The sequence below is a fragment of the Alexandromys fortis genome, unplaced genomic scaffold (genome assembly GCF_014885135.2).
Source record: "Alexandromys fortis isolate MF-2015 unplaced genomic scaffold, M_Fortis_MF-2015_v1.1 scaffold_1, whole genome shotgun sequence".
NCBI classification, from domain to species: Eukaryota; Metazoa; Chordata; class Mammalia; order Rodentia; family Cricetidae; genus Alexandromys; species Alexandromys fortis.
Genome location: NW_026067927.1, coordinates 33806151 through 33821387, shown reverse-complemented (window position 1 = coordinate 33821387; position 15237 = coordinate 33806151). Strand labels below are relative to the sequence as shown.

Here is a 15237-nt window from a genome sequence, read left to right as displayed (position 1 = left end):
ACATATTTTTGCAAAAGGAATTTTTTGATCTTCATCTGCATGGATAGAATCACTCTCCCACACATAGGTCACCCTAACAATAAATGCACAGCCAATGCCGTTGATGCCCCAGAGGGCAGACCAGAGGGTGACTGGTCTGCTTTGGAAAGGCGGTGGAGAGTGGGGATGGTAGCATGTGACAGGTGTCTTCTCCACGGTCAAAGGAAAGTTTACATGACATCTGGGCATTAGTTATATGCATGTCACTGATGACCCAAATCTATCTTCGGTGGTCCCCAGGGCTGCCTGCTCTGCACCAGGGGGATTAGCTCACCCTCCCCAGGGAACCATCACCATGTTGTGGGAAGGCAGCTGCCTGATGTGTGTCGGATATTGGCTTAGCAGGGCCGTCATTGTGTTGCTGGGAAAATCGCTGACCTCTCTGAGGCTGTGCTTCCGTCTCTGAGTAGTATATCACAACACTCGGCTGAGAGGACGAAAGTGGAAGTCGGGGCTGTGTAAGGAACATGGAGGCTCCCCCACAGATGGCATGCCTCATGGCGACTGTCTGCTTCTCTGTCACAGAAGCCTATTTGAAGTCCCACCTTGTCTGGAAGTGAAGGCAGCCAAGGTCACCAGATGGAGAGAGGCAGCGAGCGACTAAAACAAGTCTATCTAAAGCAGCTTGTGGACTGGGAATGGGGCCAGGGCAGACTGGATGGGCCTGTGTTTGGGTTGGAAGATGGAGAATGAAGGGAGAGAGCAGAGAGGAAGGGGAGCCCGTGCTGGAAGGGGTCACTTTGGTGACAGCCTCCTAACAGTGGCAGTAATCGTGGGGGAGAGGGGTGAGGCCAAGTGAGTGGGAAGGGCTGGATCATTGTGGAGCTAGGAGTCTATCCTGGGGGCAAGGCATAGTCAGACTCTAAATACATAATACGTGGAGAGAAGTTTCCTGAGACATTGGGCCAAGGGAGATTTGTAAGATTACAATCTGCTGAGGAGACCAAACCCACACAGGGCTCATAAGCCTAATAAGCCCTTGGTGGCTCTTCTGATAAAGATCCTCAGAGGCTTCTGGTCAAACCACCTTTCAGTCATGGTGGAATAAGAAACACTGTAACAGGCCTGTGCCCAGACAGGGTTTGGCAAAGCTAGCCAGGACAAGATTTTTGTAGTTTTCTTGTGGCAGGTCTTTGGCCAGTGGACTGACCTCCACTGTGAACAGTCAAGGGGTCCCTGCAGTCCGGTCTCAGGGAGGCCATGGGGTGAGGGAGAAGAAGGGAAGCCAGCGATAAGGGCAAGGCTCATGGGACCTATGCATCATCTGTTGCCAGACTGAAGACGGGAAACAGCCCAGGGATCGTTGAGTGTACAGGAATCTCTGTCCAGTGTTCCACATGGATGGATGGGCTAGCTTTCTTTGATTGACCCCAGCCCCTTCAGTGACACACATTACCCTCAGTTTGCTGATGTTCATGTAAAGAAGTAAGCCAGTGCTTACACGCATTTCAGTCTGCTGAAGAGTGTTATTGGGCGTAAACAATCTCATAATTTTTTAAATGCCCATTTTTATAATCGGGAGATATAATAGAAACATCTAGATTTCTAGTTAGGGTCAGTGTCTGACTGTCATGGCTTGGCTTCGTAATATTTTTAGTTTACAAAGAGCAAAAGCACACACTTCTAGAACAGACCTCAAGAAGTCTCATGAGGCGGGCCTCACTTGTGAAGACAGGCTTTGTGCTGGATGCTGTCTGCCCAGTGGAAAGACGAGGGAAGTGTCCTGAGCATGTCTACGGGAGGCCGGGCTCTTCTGTGGCATCCTCTAGCTAACTGCACTTGGCTGATGCCTTTGGAACACATTCCAGGGCCACATCCCTAGTGGTCAGCTTTTGGTCTGTCCTCATGCTGGGGGTCACTTGGAGCAGATTTACCAGGCAGGAATGCCAACTTCCTGGTCTCTGAGAGGCTGGAGCTTGCCGTTTTGAGGTAGCAGTTCCCTTAGTTTGTTAAAATGAGGCTGCTTAGAAAGTCTCTACCCAATTAGATGATCATGACATCTTTGAGGTTCTATGGCTCAGGCCAAGAGCAGAAGAGTCCACTTCCCCTGGGGGAGTGCTGAGGCTTTTTGAGAATATTAAGAAGGTCCTGTTAGGGTTGCATGGGTTTGAACACAGTCATGGCCCTGAAGCAGGGGAGTTGGTCAGGAAAACTTGGAGGTAGATTGGTTATTATAACAAGGAACTAAGTTCCTTCTGTAATTCTGTTGACTGTAGCAATGGAAAGGTAACATGTGCTCGTAGAATAGAAACGAAGCCTGAATTCACTAGTGGGAAATTGTTCTGCTAACAACGGTGCCAGGACGGAACCTAAGCCCCCAGGAATCCTTGCGAAGAGCTCTTCCTCTGAGCATCTCCACACTGGCCCCTGGTTTGTTTTAGTTTAAAATACTCGAATCCCCACCTCTAGTGACACACTTCCTCTAACAAGGCCACACCTACTCTAGCAAGACCACACCTCCTAATCCTTATCAAATAGCACCATTCCCTGATGACTAAGCATTGAAATATATGAGCCTATGGGGGTCCATTCCTATTCAAACCACCACATCATCTGACTTGTAAGGGATCAGGAGGCAACTGCATCTCAAGCCCCAGTATCTCCGAACTCACACCAGGGCATCAATGCTGTGGGTTGCTGACAGACAAGCCAATCCCTGGCCCACATGTCTGCCTGCCTTTCTCTAGCTTCTCCCCTGCATTTACCCTGTTCTGCTGTTCCTCCTCTGGAACCCTGTCCCGCCCTCTCACTTAGCAGCTCTCTTATTCTCCCCCCCTCCCCCCCGCCATTCCTGCTCTACCAACCCCAAGGGCCAGACTTCCCGGACATGCCCACTTAGCCACAGAAGTGGCTGTGCTCTTGACAATGGCTTGACTGGTGAAAAGTGATTTTTGATGCTTAGAACTTAAGAGTAGTTGAGTCAAGCATCAGAGAAGCTACACCTACTACTGCCACATACTGGAAACTACAAATAATAAGGGGGAAAATACTTGTAATTAGATTTTAAAAAGTCACCAGAATTCAAATATTATATAATGATTCTATGAATTTCTATCCTATCCACGTGAAGCAGGGGAGAACACCGCAAAATACTAATGCCCAGAGAGATTTGATTGTAAAAACTGTTTTTTGGGGGTGTGTGTTATTGATACCAATTATTACATTCTTTCTTTATTGAGAGTTAATGTTAGCAAACAAAAACCAGCGCATGCAATATAGGATAGCATATACATGTTCCCCTTTGGGGTAAAAATATGAATACATATATAATATGAATATAATGAAAATTTAAATAAAATGTAGCGAGCCCTTTTATCTGTTGTGTTTTCTTCTCTGCAATCATCCACAGCCTGAAGATACTAATGGAAAATTCAAGACGTAAACAAGTCTTAGGCTTTTAGTTGCCTGCCAATTCAGGGATGGCGGTGTCTACCTGTAATTCCCATATTTGGAGGCCTTGGGCCAGAGAATTGCAAATTTGAGGCCACACTGGGTTAGATAGCCTGTCTCCAAACAAACAACAGAAAAGGGACATGATGTTCCGGGTTTCATGATGAAACCTCATCAGCCCTGCTCAGGATTGATCAAATCCTCTTGTCCACAGGATCCACATAGGCTGTGCGTGGGCTGTGTACCTTAACATCCACTGTGTGTGTTGGGGACGGGTAGAGCCATGTCCAGAGGGGTGGCCACTGAACAGCTATGGGCCCAGAGCCACCTCGTTACAGTTTTCAGAAGAAGCTAGAATGCTGGATGTGAATTCAAACCTTTTGGCTATAAAACAGGATGCCTTCATTTCCAGTGAACTCTCCTTTAAAAACGGTGACTCGCATATGCCTTGGTTGCAGGACACAGAGAAACCGACCTGGAATTAGTCTGGAAACTTCCTCCCCACTGTGTTAGCCCTCAGTGTTGGAAGGGGCCATGCAGGCCGCCGGGGAAGAGCTGTCAACAGCTGCCTTTCAACTGTGTACCCTGCGTCTAACAATATAACCAGCCAGACAAGAGGAGTCCCCAGGCGCAACAGAGGCGAGACAGCTATGAGGGGAACTAGCAGACTTTTGATTGGATTGGATGCCTACTCTACAGGAGGCAATTCACTTCTATTACTAGAAACCCACCAAAAGCCTGTGGCTGGGGAAGGTGCAGGCCCCAGTGAAGAAGCAATTGCTTTATCTTGCTGAATGGACATGATGAGCCCATCCAAATGCCTCTACACGGCTGCGTCCAGGCCCGTTCACGAGTGCTGCTGTCAGCTTTGCTAGCCCTGACTGCAGAGACTCATAACTTCAAAATGTTGATAAATAAACAACTGATAAATATCCAACCACAAAGGAGACGTTTACAGCACCCCAACGCTCGGGGCGCATCTTGGAAGAAAGGGCAGAAAGAATGCAAGAGCCCAAGGAAGGGGGTGGGAAGCGTGGGGGAGGTATGGAGCACTGAGCCAGGCATGATGTAGCCCCTGCACTCTTGTGGTACCTATGGAGGCAGGACTGAGCCTAACTGACAGTCGATCACGGAAGGGTCTCAAGGCTCCACATCTCCTAGAACCCACACACAGTGAATGTTGCTTGGTAGGAAGGAAAAGTTTCTTCAGTGGTATAGCCACTGGCAAACTCCCCACATAAACAAACCTTTGCCCACGCTCCTCTAAACAACTCCAGTGAAAACCACTGAGACACACGTGTGCAAATGCACATGCATGTGTGCACATGTGCCTGTGCGTGCGCACACACACACACACACACACAAACACAGATGTGACAGCAGAAGAAAGCCTGGTTGGAAAGAGCCAGGGGATTAGTGAGAGTGGGAAGGGACCAGAGAGAGGGTAATGGGTGTATGACTATAACCTAAACACAGCAAGTACATGCAAGGAAAAGTTCTGACAAAACCCACCGCTCTGCACAATTAATATCTGCTGGGGAAACATGAAACATTTGGCTCATTCAAACAAACAAACATCTTGTGGATTCTGTGGAAGTCCCCTGGACATGTGGTCGCTGCATGTCCTCCTATGCCCTGCAGAGTCTGGAAGGCTCCCTGTTTTACACCTCCCTTTTTGAAACGCCTTTTCAGAGGTCATGATTGCTTGAGTTTCGCTCCCGATCGGGACAGATTCATTGGCAGTAGTGTGGGGAGGACTAACATCTTCTGCTAGAGTAGCAAGATAGCATATGCTCCACTCTGGGCGTGGGAGCCGAGGCGAGAGATACCCGACTCCAACCGAAGGCTTTCTCCTGAGTAATGAGTATTTTTGCTTCTGGAAATCACCCATAGTAGCCCTGCAGCTGAGCCTCCTGCTCTTGGCTGTGATGAGGCCTCAGTCGTCCATCCGTCTGTCTGTCTGTCCATGTCCCCCTTCCCCCCACCCACTTCCCAGCATACTGTCTGTTCTTCGGGTTCCCAGAAGGCTTCATTCATCTTTTATTCTCTGCATTCTCATTCCTGTTTCTCTGCCACCCAGATGCCTGGGTCTAAACTACCCTGTCTGGCTTCCTTCATCCTCCATCTCCAGACACTGGGAACTCTGGACTCAGATGCCACCTCCCATCAGTCTGGGCCTCCTTCATGGCAGCCGAGACCCCAGGAGCCTGGCTCATTCCTGCTGCTCTTTCTCTCCACTTGCATCCCTTCCCTTCCCTTTCCCTCATACCTGCCCTGGTGATTTGACCTCCCATTCCTTCTGAATCCATTCCCTTCTCTGGCTGTAAGGATCGAGGGCCAGGGCATCCTCAGTGGGCTCCAGGTCTGTACCCTCCTCTAGCCTGCCTTCCTCTGTGCTTCCTGAAGGGATAGCAAACCTGATCACTGAAAGCCTAGACTTCCACGTGGCTCCCACAGTGCACTCGGCAGAGAAGACCTGCGTTCTGTGGACTTCTGTACGACCCTTTCCCACCCCATCCCCTGTGGACATCAAATGAAGCCTAGCTGTTCTAACTGCCCTAAGAACACCCGGAAGCGCTGCAGCCCCTTGCCTCTGGACCCTCTGTGTCTCTGCCTGAAAGACCCCGACACTCCTTGCACACCCTCATCTCCAAGGCAGTCTTGGAACTCTTTGGAGGTGACTTCCTCTGAAGAGGGAGCGCTCGATTCTCCAAGTGTGGGTGCTGCACTTGGTTGAAGGGCTGTGCTGTCCCTTGGCATCCTCAGCACTGTCTTCCCTGCTAAACAGGCATCCTTGGGCAGGCGCCACATTCACCCGCCTCTGTCTTTTGTGAACTGCTCAGGGCTGGACACATGGCAGGCCTAGCGAGTGTTTCCTGAATGTCTCAGTGAAAGAACAGATAGCCCTGATGCTCAGAGGTGCTGGTTGGATGTTTGGAGGCCATTCTATCAGGAGTAATTTTAGAGTTGGCAGTGACCATGGCATTCATTTTTGTTTCTGGAGCTAGAAGTATTTATGATCACCTCTGCTGTTTTCTGAGTCCAGAAACCAGGCCAAAGTTCCCATATACTCCAGGAGAAAGGTCTCATGAGTTTCGTAGCAATTTGCCTTTCTGCTTGCTCCAATCCATGACCATCATGGGCCTAGCTAGCTTTCTCTCCTTGTGGCCAGGCCCACACCCTTCTCACTACACTGTCAAACAAGGGTTAAGTTGGAAAAACCCCTCTGAGATCAGCCAATGATAGGCCCCTGTGGTTTCTTCAGATTGGTCACCCGCGGTCTAGAGAGGAAAATCTACTTGCCCAGGATCTCAGAGAGGGAGGAAATGTGGAGTCACACCTGAGGCAGTTCGTCAAGATTTTATCAAGTTGGAACGAATGATTAAAGGAAATTTTGAGATGTTCTGGGGAGTCTGGGCTAGCCTGGAGGTGGAGATGCCAGGAAGGGCCTCTATGGGGCTCCACCTGGGGCAACATGGACAGAGAAAACATGCCAAGGTTGGAGAAGGAGAGAGCTCATTTTGAGGCCAGCAGAGAGAGCAGAGACACAGCCAAGGTCACAGGCTGCCAGGCAGACAGACATCTGTGGAGTTCGTAGTGTGGTCTAAGTAAGGAAGTGAGGTGAGAAGCTTTACCTGAATGTTTGGACAGATCCTGAACAAAAGGCACAAGCGGATGGGGGAACTCAAGTCAATGGGTACATCTGCTCCCACGTACACACCCCACGAAAAGTATGCGTCTTTCCAAAAGGCCTATACCCAAGTGCTCACAGAAAGACCGACCAAAACAGCCCTAGAGTGGAAGCAACCCAACTTCTTCTCATCAACTGGTAAATAGAAAGGGGCTCCCATACAGTGGAATATTAGTCAGCTCTAAAAAGGCATGCAAGCATGTGCATCAACATGCTCCAACAGGATGGACCTTGAAAACATTTCCCAAGGTAGAAGAAGCCAGTCACGAAAGGTCCCATGCTGTGAGAATATTTATCCGAGATGTCCAGAACAGAAAGGTCTACAGAGATAGAAAGTAGATGAGCAGCTGAAGGGTGGAGGTGGGTGCTGCTGAAGGGTGAAGGGGAAGGTGAACGGCTAATGTTTGTTTCAGTGATGGTGAAAGTGGTTTTAAAATTTGGTGACTGTGGACCCACCAATACGAGTAACCTATAAGATGGGTGTGGGTCAGGTTTAGAGTGCTTTCGAAAGCCAGCGGCTCTATTAAACCCTTGACTGGTACAGTTTAAGTGGGTGGATTTTCTAGTATAAAATTTTATAGTTAAATAAAAGGCCACCCTGGTTTCTGGAGGCATGAAGGGGAAGCATGGGAGCCCGGCAGCCACAGAGCAGGTTCTGGATGGCAGTGGCCAGCTCACAAGAACACTTAGTGTCTACCTGCAGACATCTTGGACATACTGATCTCACTTAGGATGTATCTCTTCCACCCTAGGGTTTGTGAACCCCAGCACCATCCACATTTGAGGCAAGGCTATTCTTTGCTGCAGGGCTGGGAGTATATAGGAGTATACAGGGGCTGTGGACTGCTCAACAGTGTCCCTAGTCTCTACAGCTAGATGCCAGAGCATCCCTCCTGATATCATGACATTCAAAGCCTTGCAGTTGTCAACAAGGTCCCCTGAAGTGCAGCATGGTTGTTGGCCAGTACCTCCTTCTTTGCTGGAGACTATTGCAGAATCTTTTGAGCATCTCCCCCTGAGGTCTCCAGTTTCCTACGCTCTCCAATTTTAGGGCACCTGTTTCCATTCTCCCTCTGCATTGCCTGTAGAGAAGGTGCCTTGTGTTGGGTCCCTGGACTCTAGCGCAGAGCTTATCACCTTGTGGTCACTCAGGAGCCATTTTATAACCTACGTGGTCCAGGGCATTGCTTCTCACAGGGCTGTGGGATGGTTACTCATGTGTTGGGGAGCACACAAAGTGCCAGGTTCTGTTGGCATTAGTGATTATGATTCCTTCTCCGCCTGTGACATTGACAGGTTTCCACACAGATGTGCCTGTGTCCTTCTGCCACTGACAAGAACACTCACACTAGCTTTGTGCAAGGACCGGTGAGAAAAGGTCCTAGAACCTCCACCTTCAGGGGTCCCTGGGAAGGTGCGTACCCATAAGAATGAAGCACAGAAGAGCCATGCATTCCCGTCTAAGGACTTTGGACCTATTTTTGAGCAGGGGAGTGAATTCTCAGATCTGTATTATGCAACTCATAATGAGATAAATATGAGAACTGGGAACGGGTGGGGGTCAGATGAAAGATAGGGAACAAAAAGATGGTGACAAACTTAATCGGGCAAACTGCTTCTAAGGACACCTGCTCCAGGGGACCTGGAAGCCTCAGAGGCAGGGTGTCCATTCACAGAACCGCACTGGAAATGCATCTCTGTTCACTCTCTCCGTTTCTCCCCATGACCACAGCCCTGGAAGCCACAGAAGCCTGTGTGCTGATGACTGAAGTATGTGCTCCTTGCATAAAATCAGGAAAGCCTGAGGAACAACCCTGTCACCCTGGGCAAACATTGTTAACCGCCTTTTGATTCCCTTCCCCCTTCTCCCCAAGCTTTTGTCACAAGCCTGGGGCCACATCTGTATCTGCAATGGGTTAGGCTGTTCCCATCCATTTCCAGCTCTCTGTTTTCAATAAAGACATGCCAAGCCCTCTCTTCGGCCGTGGAGACACTCTTGAGTTTGGGTGCTTATCTTGAGGATTGATAGTCTTTTTCCTCATCCCAGTCACTTCGTGTGAGTGTACTCTTGTCTTAAAACACTTTTGGCAAAGAATATTTTTGGCCTGCCAAGACCCTTACCCCAGTATCAGGGATGTTTTCCCTCCCAGGGATGAGCTAAATCCTTCAGATTGCAGCTTAATCCTGCTTTTACTTCTTCGGGGCGTTGGTGGAGCGGGACCACAGCTGGGTTTGTTTTCCCCATGGACATGGCAGCTGGAAGGGTCCCCAGATCTTCAGGAGATAGTGTCTCTAAAAGGAGTGTTTGCCAGATGGAATCTGGCATTGTCCCTCCAATTCTGATGTATCCTTCATCTCATGGGAGTTGAATAATACACATCTGAGTCAATGCAGTTACTGCAAATTAGCTATTAGTCCAGCACAGAGGGAATGCGGCTGCTTCGGAACCCGGGGAAACCATCTAGGCTGAGACAAAACCGGGAGGAGGTTGACCCAGACAGGGTGATACCCAGACAGGGTGATACCCAGACAAGGTGATACCCAGACAGGGTGATACAGCACAGAGAGGGGTCAGCTGCACAGGCAGTCGGCCTGGGATCAGCTTTCTGTGGGACGCTGAGAAGTGACCTTCCTTCCTGACCCTTAAAGGCAATGCTTGGTAAGGGAACCCGACAGTCATCAGCCACCTCCAGTTAGCGTGTAGCTACTCTGCCCCCTACACAGGGAACAAGCAGGGAACCATAGCTGATCAGGGGTACATGCTAGGTGCCAGGCCCTGAGCTATGCCTTTCACGGTCATATTTCATGCTCAGGGCCAGGATAGGATCAGCAGCATCAACCTGTTGTCAGAATGAGTGTCAGGTGGGGAAACTGAGGCTTCCAGGCTCAAGGTCACTGGGTTGCTCCAGAGGCCAAAGCCAGAGTCAAGGCCACTTCCTCTACCAGACAACAGCTACCACAAGTCCCTGGTGGAGGAGTCCCTCCCTCCCAGTCGAGCGCAGGGGGGGGGGGGGGTCTTCATTCCCCATTATGGGGCAGCATCTCAGGAGGATGTAGGCAGGGCGACCTGTTCTTGAGAAACTAGAGAGCCTCCTTCCCGTCAGCCCCAGGTGCCTCACTGGTGCTCAGCAATCCAAAAGTCTCTCCAAGCTCCCACATATACATCAGGGGAGCAACGCCACCGCCACCGCCAGGCTGAGGGACAAAGCAAGCCTTAAGGTGAAGGTAGACTTTCAAATCCACCCTAGCGGGTAGGGGGCGTCTGAGGCTGCCCCACAATCCCTCGCTTGGCGGGATGGGGTTGCAAACCTAGCTCTTAATCCCACTTTGTGGTGGGTATGACCCTTGAGGATTACAGGGAGGAAACCGAGGTAGAGGCGCTAGCTCAAGGTCAGGTGCCTGCTGTTTGCAGCGCAGCCCGAGGTCGAAACTGGGCACGGGGTCACAATGCACCCCGAGGATCCTGGAGCAGGCAGCCAAAGCTTCCACGCCACAGCCTGGTCATCGCGTCACCCACCCACGTTCCCTTCCCGAGGAGACGTCTCCCGGGAGGCGGCGGCCACCTTACCTTACCTGGTGCTGCTGCTGTGCGCTGCCAGCACCGGGTCGCTTAGGTCCGCGCGCCTGCACTGGCTGGGACAAGGATGGAGCTGGTGGCGTGTGCCTAACACCCACTTCCTCGTCCCCGCCCCCAACTCGCTCCTCCTTATTCTGAAAGCCGCTCCTTCCCTTAGCATTTTTCTCACATATTCATCCCCTCCTCTCCCCTATTTGTCCTCCTCTCTCCCTCCTCCTCTTCTCTTTCCTCCTTCCCTCCCTCTTTTGCTCTCTCTTCTCCCTCCCCCTCCCTCNCCCCCGCCCCCCCCCTCTCTCTTTCCCCCCCTTTCCCCCCCCCCCCCCCCCTTTCCCTCTCTGGACACTTTCTCCCTGTCTCTGTTCTTTTTACAGGGTCACTTATCAACCCTCCCCCCTTCCGCACACACACCCGATGGCTTCCTCCTGCCCTTACCCTGGGCACCTCCCTGGCCTGAGACCCTGCCCACCTGCGTGCACACTGATGGCGTGAGAGGGGATGCTTAGCTATGGCCCACTCCGGCTTGAGAATTCTAAACCCGAAATCGGCAGAATCCTTCACCCGAATTCCCGGGACCTGACCACTCCAAGCTTGCAGAATGTGAGAGAAGAACCAGTTTGGGGACCTGGAAAGGCAGAGGTCTGAGAACTGAGAATAGGCAGAGCTCAGTCAGAACGGGGTTCTGGTGACAACAGGGAGGGGGTGGGGTTTTGGGGGTAGGACAAATAAAGTCTGTCCAGGCAGAAAGTCCCATCTCCCAGATGTGGAGCCAAGGCAGCCTGAGGTGGAGCACCTGTCAGTAGTATGTGCTTGAAATCTGCATAGCCTTGAATCTCTCACTTCCCTTCGCCAAACTTCTGCAGAGAACTCCCTCACACAGCAGACCCCCAAAGACCCAGGGACTGCTCCACTCACCTACCTGCCTTCCTCTGCCAGGCTGCTGCTTCCGTGCCTGGCACAGCACTGTGGCCATCCTGCCCCTCTATCGAAGCCCTGTGGTAAGCACTAGGCAGGTGTCTCCATTTGTAGCCCTAAGGCGTCCTAGGCACCTCAGAGAGGCTTGGACAGCAAAGGAGAAAGCCTTGGCCAGGGCAGTGGGAGGGAAATAGGAACTTTGTACATCCTCTGCTCACTAGGGATATATGTGCCAAACCAGTTTAAGGTGGCATTCTGGATGCTTCTCGTTTGCCCGCCATTGACAAGCAGCCCAGGTCATCTGTAAAAAGTGCAAGTTGAGTTGGGCATGGTGGTGTATGCCTTTAATCCCAGCACTTGGGAGGCAGAGGCAGGGGGATCTCTGTGAGTTCAGGGCCAACCTGGTCTACAGAGTGAGTTCCAGGACAGCCAGGGCTGTTACATTCAAAGAAACCCTGTTTCGAAAAACAAAAACAAAATGAAACAAAAGTGCAAGCCCACACTTCTCCTTGGAGTTATGTTCAAATCCAGGCTCCTCCCATCCCCAGTGGCCTCCTCACGATGAGTGAGGCCACTGTCCACACCCACATAGTGCTCTTCTCAGATAGACCATGATGGGCTGTAACTTGTAAGGATACTAATGTGTTGATGGAAATGGCTTTGACTGGAACTCACAATGTCTCTTTTCTGTCTTCTGTGGGATGCCATTAGAGGGGCCTCTGGAAGAAGCTGCTTCCTTACCTGAGGCCCCAGGAAACAAGCACTATTAACAAGAGCTCAGCCTGCTGAAAGCCTTTATAATTTCTGAGGTCATATGATCTCTTTATTTTTTTTTTAAAAAAAAGTTTTTAATTTTTATTTTTATATGTATGAATGTTCTACCTGGATATATGTCTTTACACCATGAGTGTGCCTTGTGTCCATGGAGACCAGAAGACGGCACAGGACAGCCTGGAACTGGAGTTACAAATATGAGCCACTGTGAGGGTGGTGGGACTCAAACTCAGGTTCAGGAAGACCAGCCAGTGCTCTTAACTGCCGAGTCCATTCTTTAGACCCAAAGTCATCTGATCTTGTTGATGGTCGTGGTCCCTTCAGTTCTTTCCGAGTCGTCGGCATGGTCAGGCTGGTTCGAGCCCTTGGTGGCTTGGAAGGATGGCTGTTTCAAAATGACCCCCACAGTTTGGTCCAGGCTCCTGTGAGATGGGGGTGGAACATATACCCTGCTCTGGGGGTCTGAATCAGGGACCTTTGCAGCTTGAGCTCTCTCTCCACCATCCCTGTGGTGCTCCAGTCGCTGCACTGTGCAGCCGCTTCAGACGACAGAGCGGCTGGAGAGTGACGCTCAGCTGGCCTAGAACTGTCAGGTGAATGCAGAGCGGGCTCAGGCAAGAGCAGCATAAGAACCACGTCAGCCCACAGAGAGAACAGTTCCCTGTTTTAGGCAAGTGTGCTGAGCTGTGCTTTGTCACACAGCAAGGATGGGCAGCCAGAGAGGATCAGTTCCCAACTCTGCAGCCCTTTCCTAGTCTGTAAAGGCAGCGTCATAGTCAATGCCTGCTGTAAAGAGCTTGGGCAAGGCCCAAATCAAGAGATGAAAGAGAAGAGAAAATCAGGTGTGGTGTGTAGACCTGTAATCCCAATACTTGGGAGACCAGAAGATCAAGAGTTCAAGGTTGTCCTTGGCTCCAGAGTGCCCTAAATGGCGCAAAACCCTGCCTCAAAAACAAATAAAGAAACAAAAACTAAATAAGGAAGTATTAAATTCACTTATTTACTTAGCAAAAGTCTACGGAAGCCTGTTGGGCACTAATTTTGTGCCAGGATCCAGAGCTGGACAAGATAGACAAGGGTCCACTACACCACACAGAGACAGACAGGCCAGGTGATTCTACTAAAGGGAATGAAAACAGGTAATAGGACTGGGGATACTTGGGACAACTGTGTGTACCATGCCTAGTGTGATTGGCATTGGAACTGAGCTGGCGCAATAAGAGAGGGTGGGGCAGTGTCTACCTGGGAAGAGCAGCAAGTTCCTTTGAGGTAGGAGGTATGGCCTTGTTAAGAGGATGGGAAGAAGACTGGTATGAAGGACAGGGTGCTGATCAGAATGGGGTTAATAAGCTGGGTGAAAGGAGTTAATCCCAAGGGAGCAGAGCCACCACAAGACGGTGATGTAGTATTGTCATCTGTCAATCTGTTTGTGTTGATTTCATTGGTTAATAAAGAAACTGCCTTTGCCCATTTGATAGGCCAGCCCTTAGGTGGGTGGAGTAAACAGAACAGGATGCTGGGTAGAAGGAAGTGAGGTCAAACACGATAAAGCTTCGACCCAAGATGGACGTAGGCTAGAATCTTCCTGGTAAGTTACCACCTCGTGGTGCTACACACATTAATAGAAATGGGTTAAGCAAGATGTGAGAATTAGCCAATAAGAGGCTGAAACTAATGGGCCAGGCAGTGTTTAAATGAATACAATTTGTGTGTTGTTATTTTGGATGTAAAGCTAGCCATGCGGGATCCAGGCAGGACGAAAAGCAGGCCTGCTTGCCACATCACTACAAGACGGTGGGATGGTCAAACTGCCTGTGCTGGGAAATATGCTGCAACCAGCCTCCCAACTGCAACCTTTTCCAGTTCCGAAGCTTTTCAGCTCCATCCCATGGAGAGACCGTTGGAAGTGGCTAAGCCCTGACAGAGGCATTGGTTCGACCTTACAGGGGCTGTGGAGGCTGCCATCCCCAAGTCAAGTTCCCCTGCTCTGAGTGTGTGAACACCATCTTCTTCCGGCAAAGGGCACCGGAAGAAATCTCTCATGCTAAGGAAACCCAAACTGCTGTTGACAAAAATAGAAAGGGGGAAAAAAAGGTTTTTCCTGTAGAATGCATAATCTCTGCCAAGTCTGACAGCTAGAAATTGGGGGTGGGGTGAGGAAATGGGGAAAGGAAGAGAGAGAGAAAGGGGGGAAAACAAACAAACAAATGCAACAATTAAAATAATGAATGAGATAGTATGGTGATAGCATTTAATAGGAGGAGCCTGTGGAAAATTCCACTGAGAACCAGCTGGGTTTTGTCACTTGTTATTTCCTATGGTGGCTTAGGGTTTGTGCAGGACCAAGTGTGGTTGGGAGTGTGCACCCAGATTTGTTGGCCGTTGTGTACCCAGAGTCCTGAGATGTGGTGAGGGTTTCAGTTCTGGTGTCCTGGAGGAGTAGAGCCAGTTCCTAACCCTGAAAGCTGCTGCAGGGCCCAGACCTAGCCAATCCCAGCATCTCTAAATCTGCACAGCGCTCAGTTTGGGCTTGCGAGACAGGAAGGCGCGCCATGTGTCAAGTGTTTGCATATTGTGTTGAGTTCTTTGCGTACAGCATCTCAACTGATTCTCCTCAGAGCCCTGTAAGGTAAGCATTGCTGTTTCCTCCAGGCTGCAGAGGAGGAAATGGAAGCCACAGAGGGCTCCCCACTTCTCATTTCTACAACTAGGGATTCATACGAACACGCCCCTTCTTTTAGGTCATATGCTCCCTTGGTGAAACAGACTGTTCTGTGAAAACTCAGGGTACGGAGTGGAGAGGAAGCCAGGAGGTGACTTTCTAGAGTAGGGCAGCTCGTGGACTGGGTGGGAG

General features: G+C 50.4%; 1 protein-coding gene across 4 annotated transcripts in view; it reads right to left on the bottom strand.

The window, feature by feature from the left end:
• The window catches only part of Hrh2 (histamine receptor H2), a 37779-nt gene extending 27004 nt beyond the window's left edge, over positions 1 to 10775 (bottom strand). For 3 of the 4 annotated variants that reach the window (XR_007592134.1, XM_050144457.1, XM_050144459.1), the window contains exon 1: positions 10694 to 10775. The gene's annotated coding sequence lies outside the window, so the exon portion shown is untranslated. Of the gene's footprint in view, positions 1 to 10688 lie in introns of all 4 variants that reach the window. The other variant, XM_050144458.1, reaches the window with a different exon arrangement.
• Positions 10776 to 15237: the final 4462 nt, after the last annotated feature.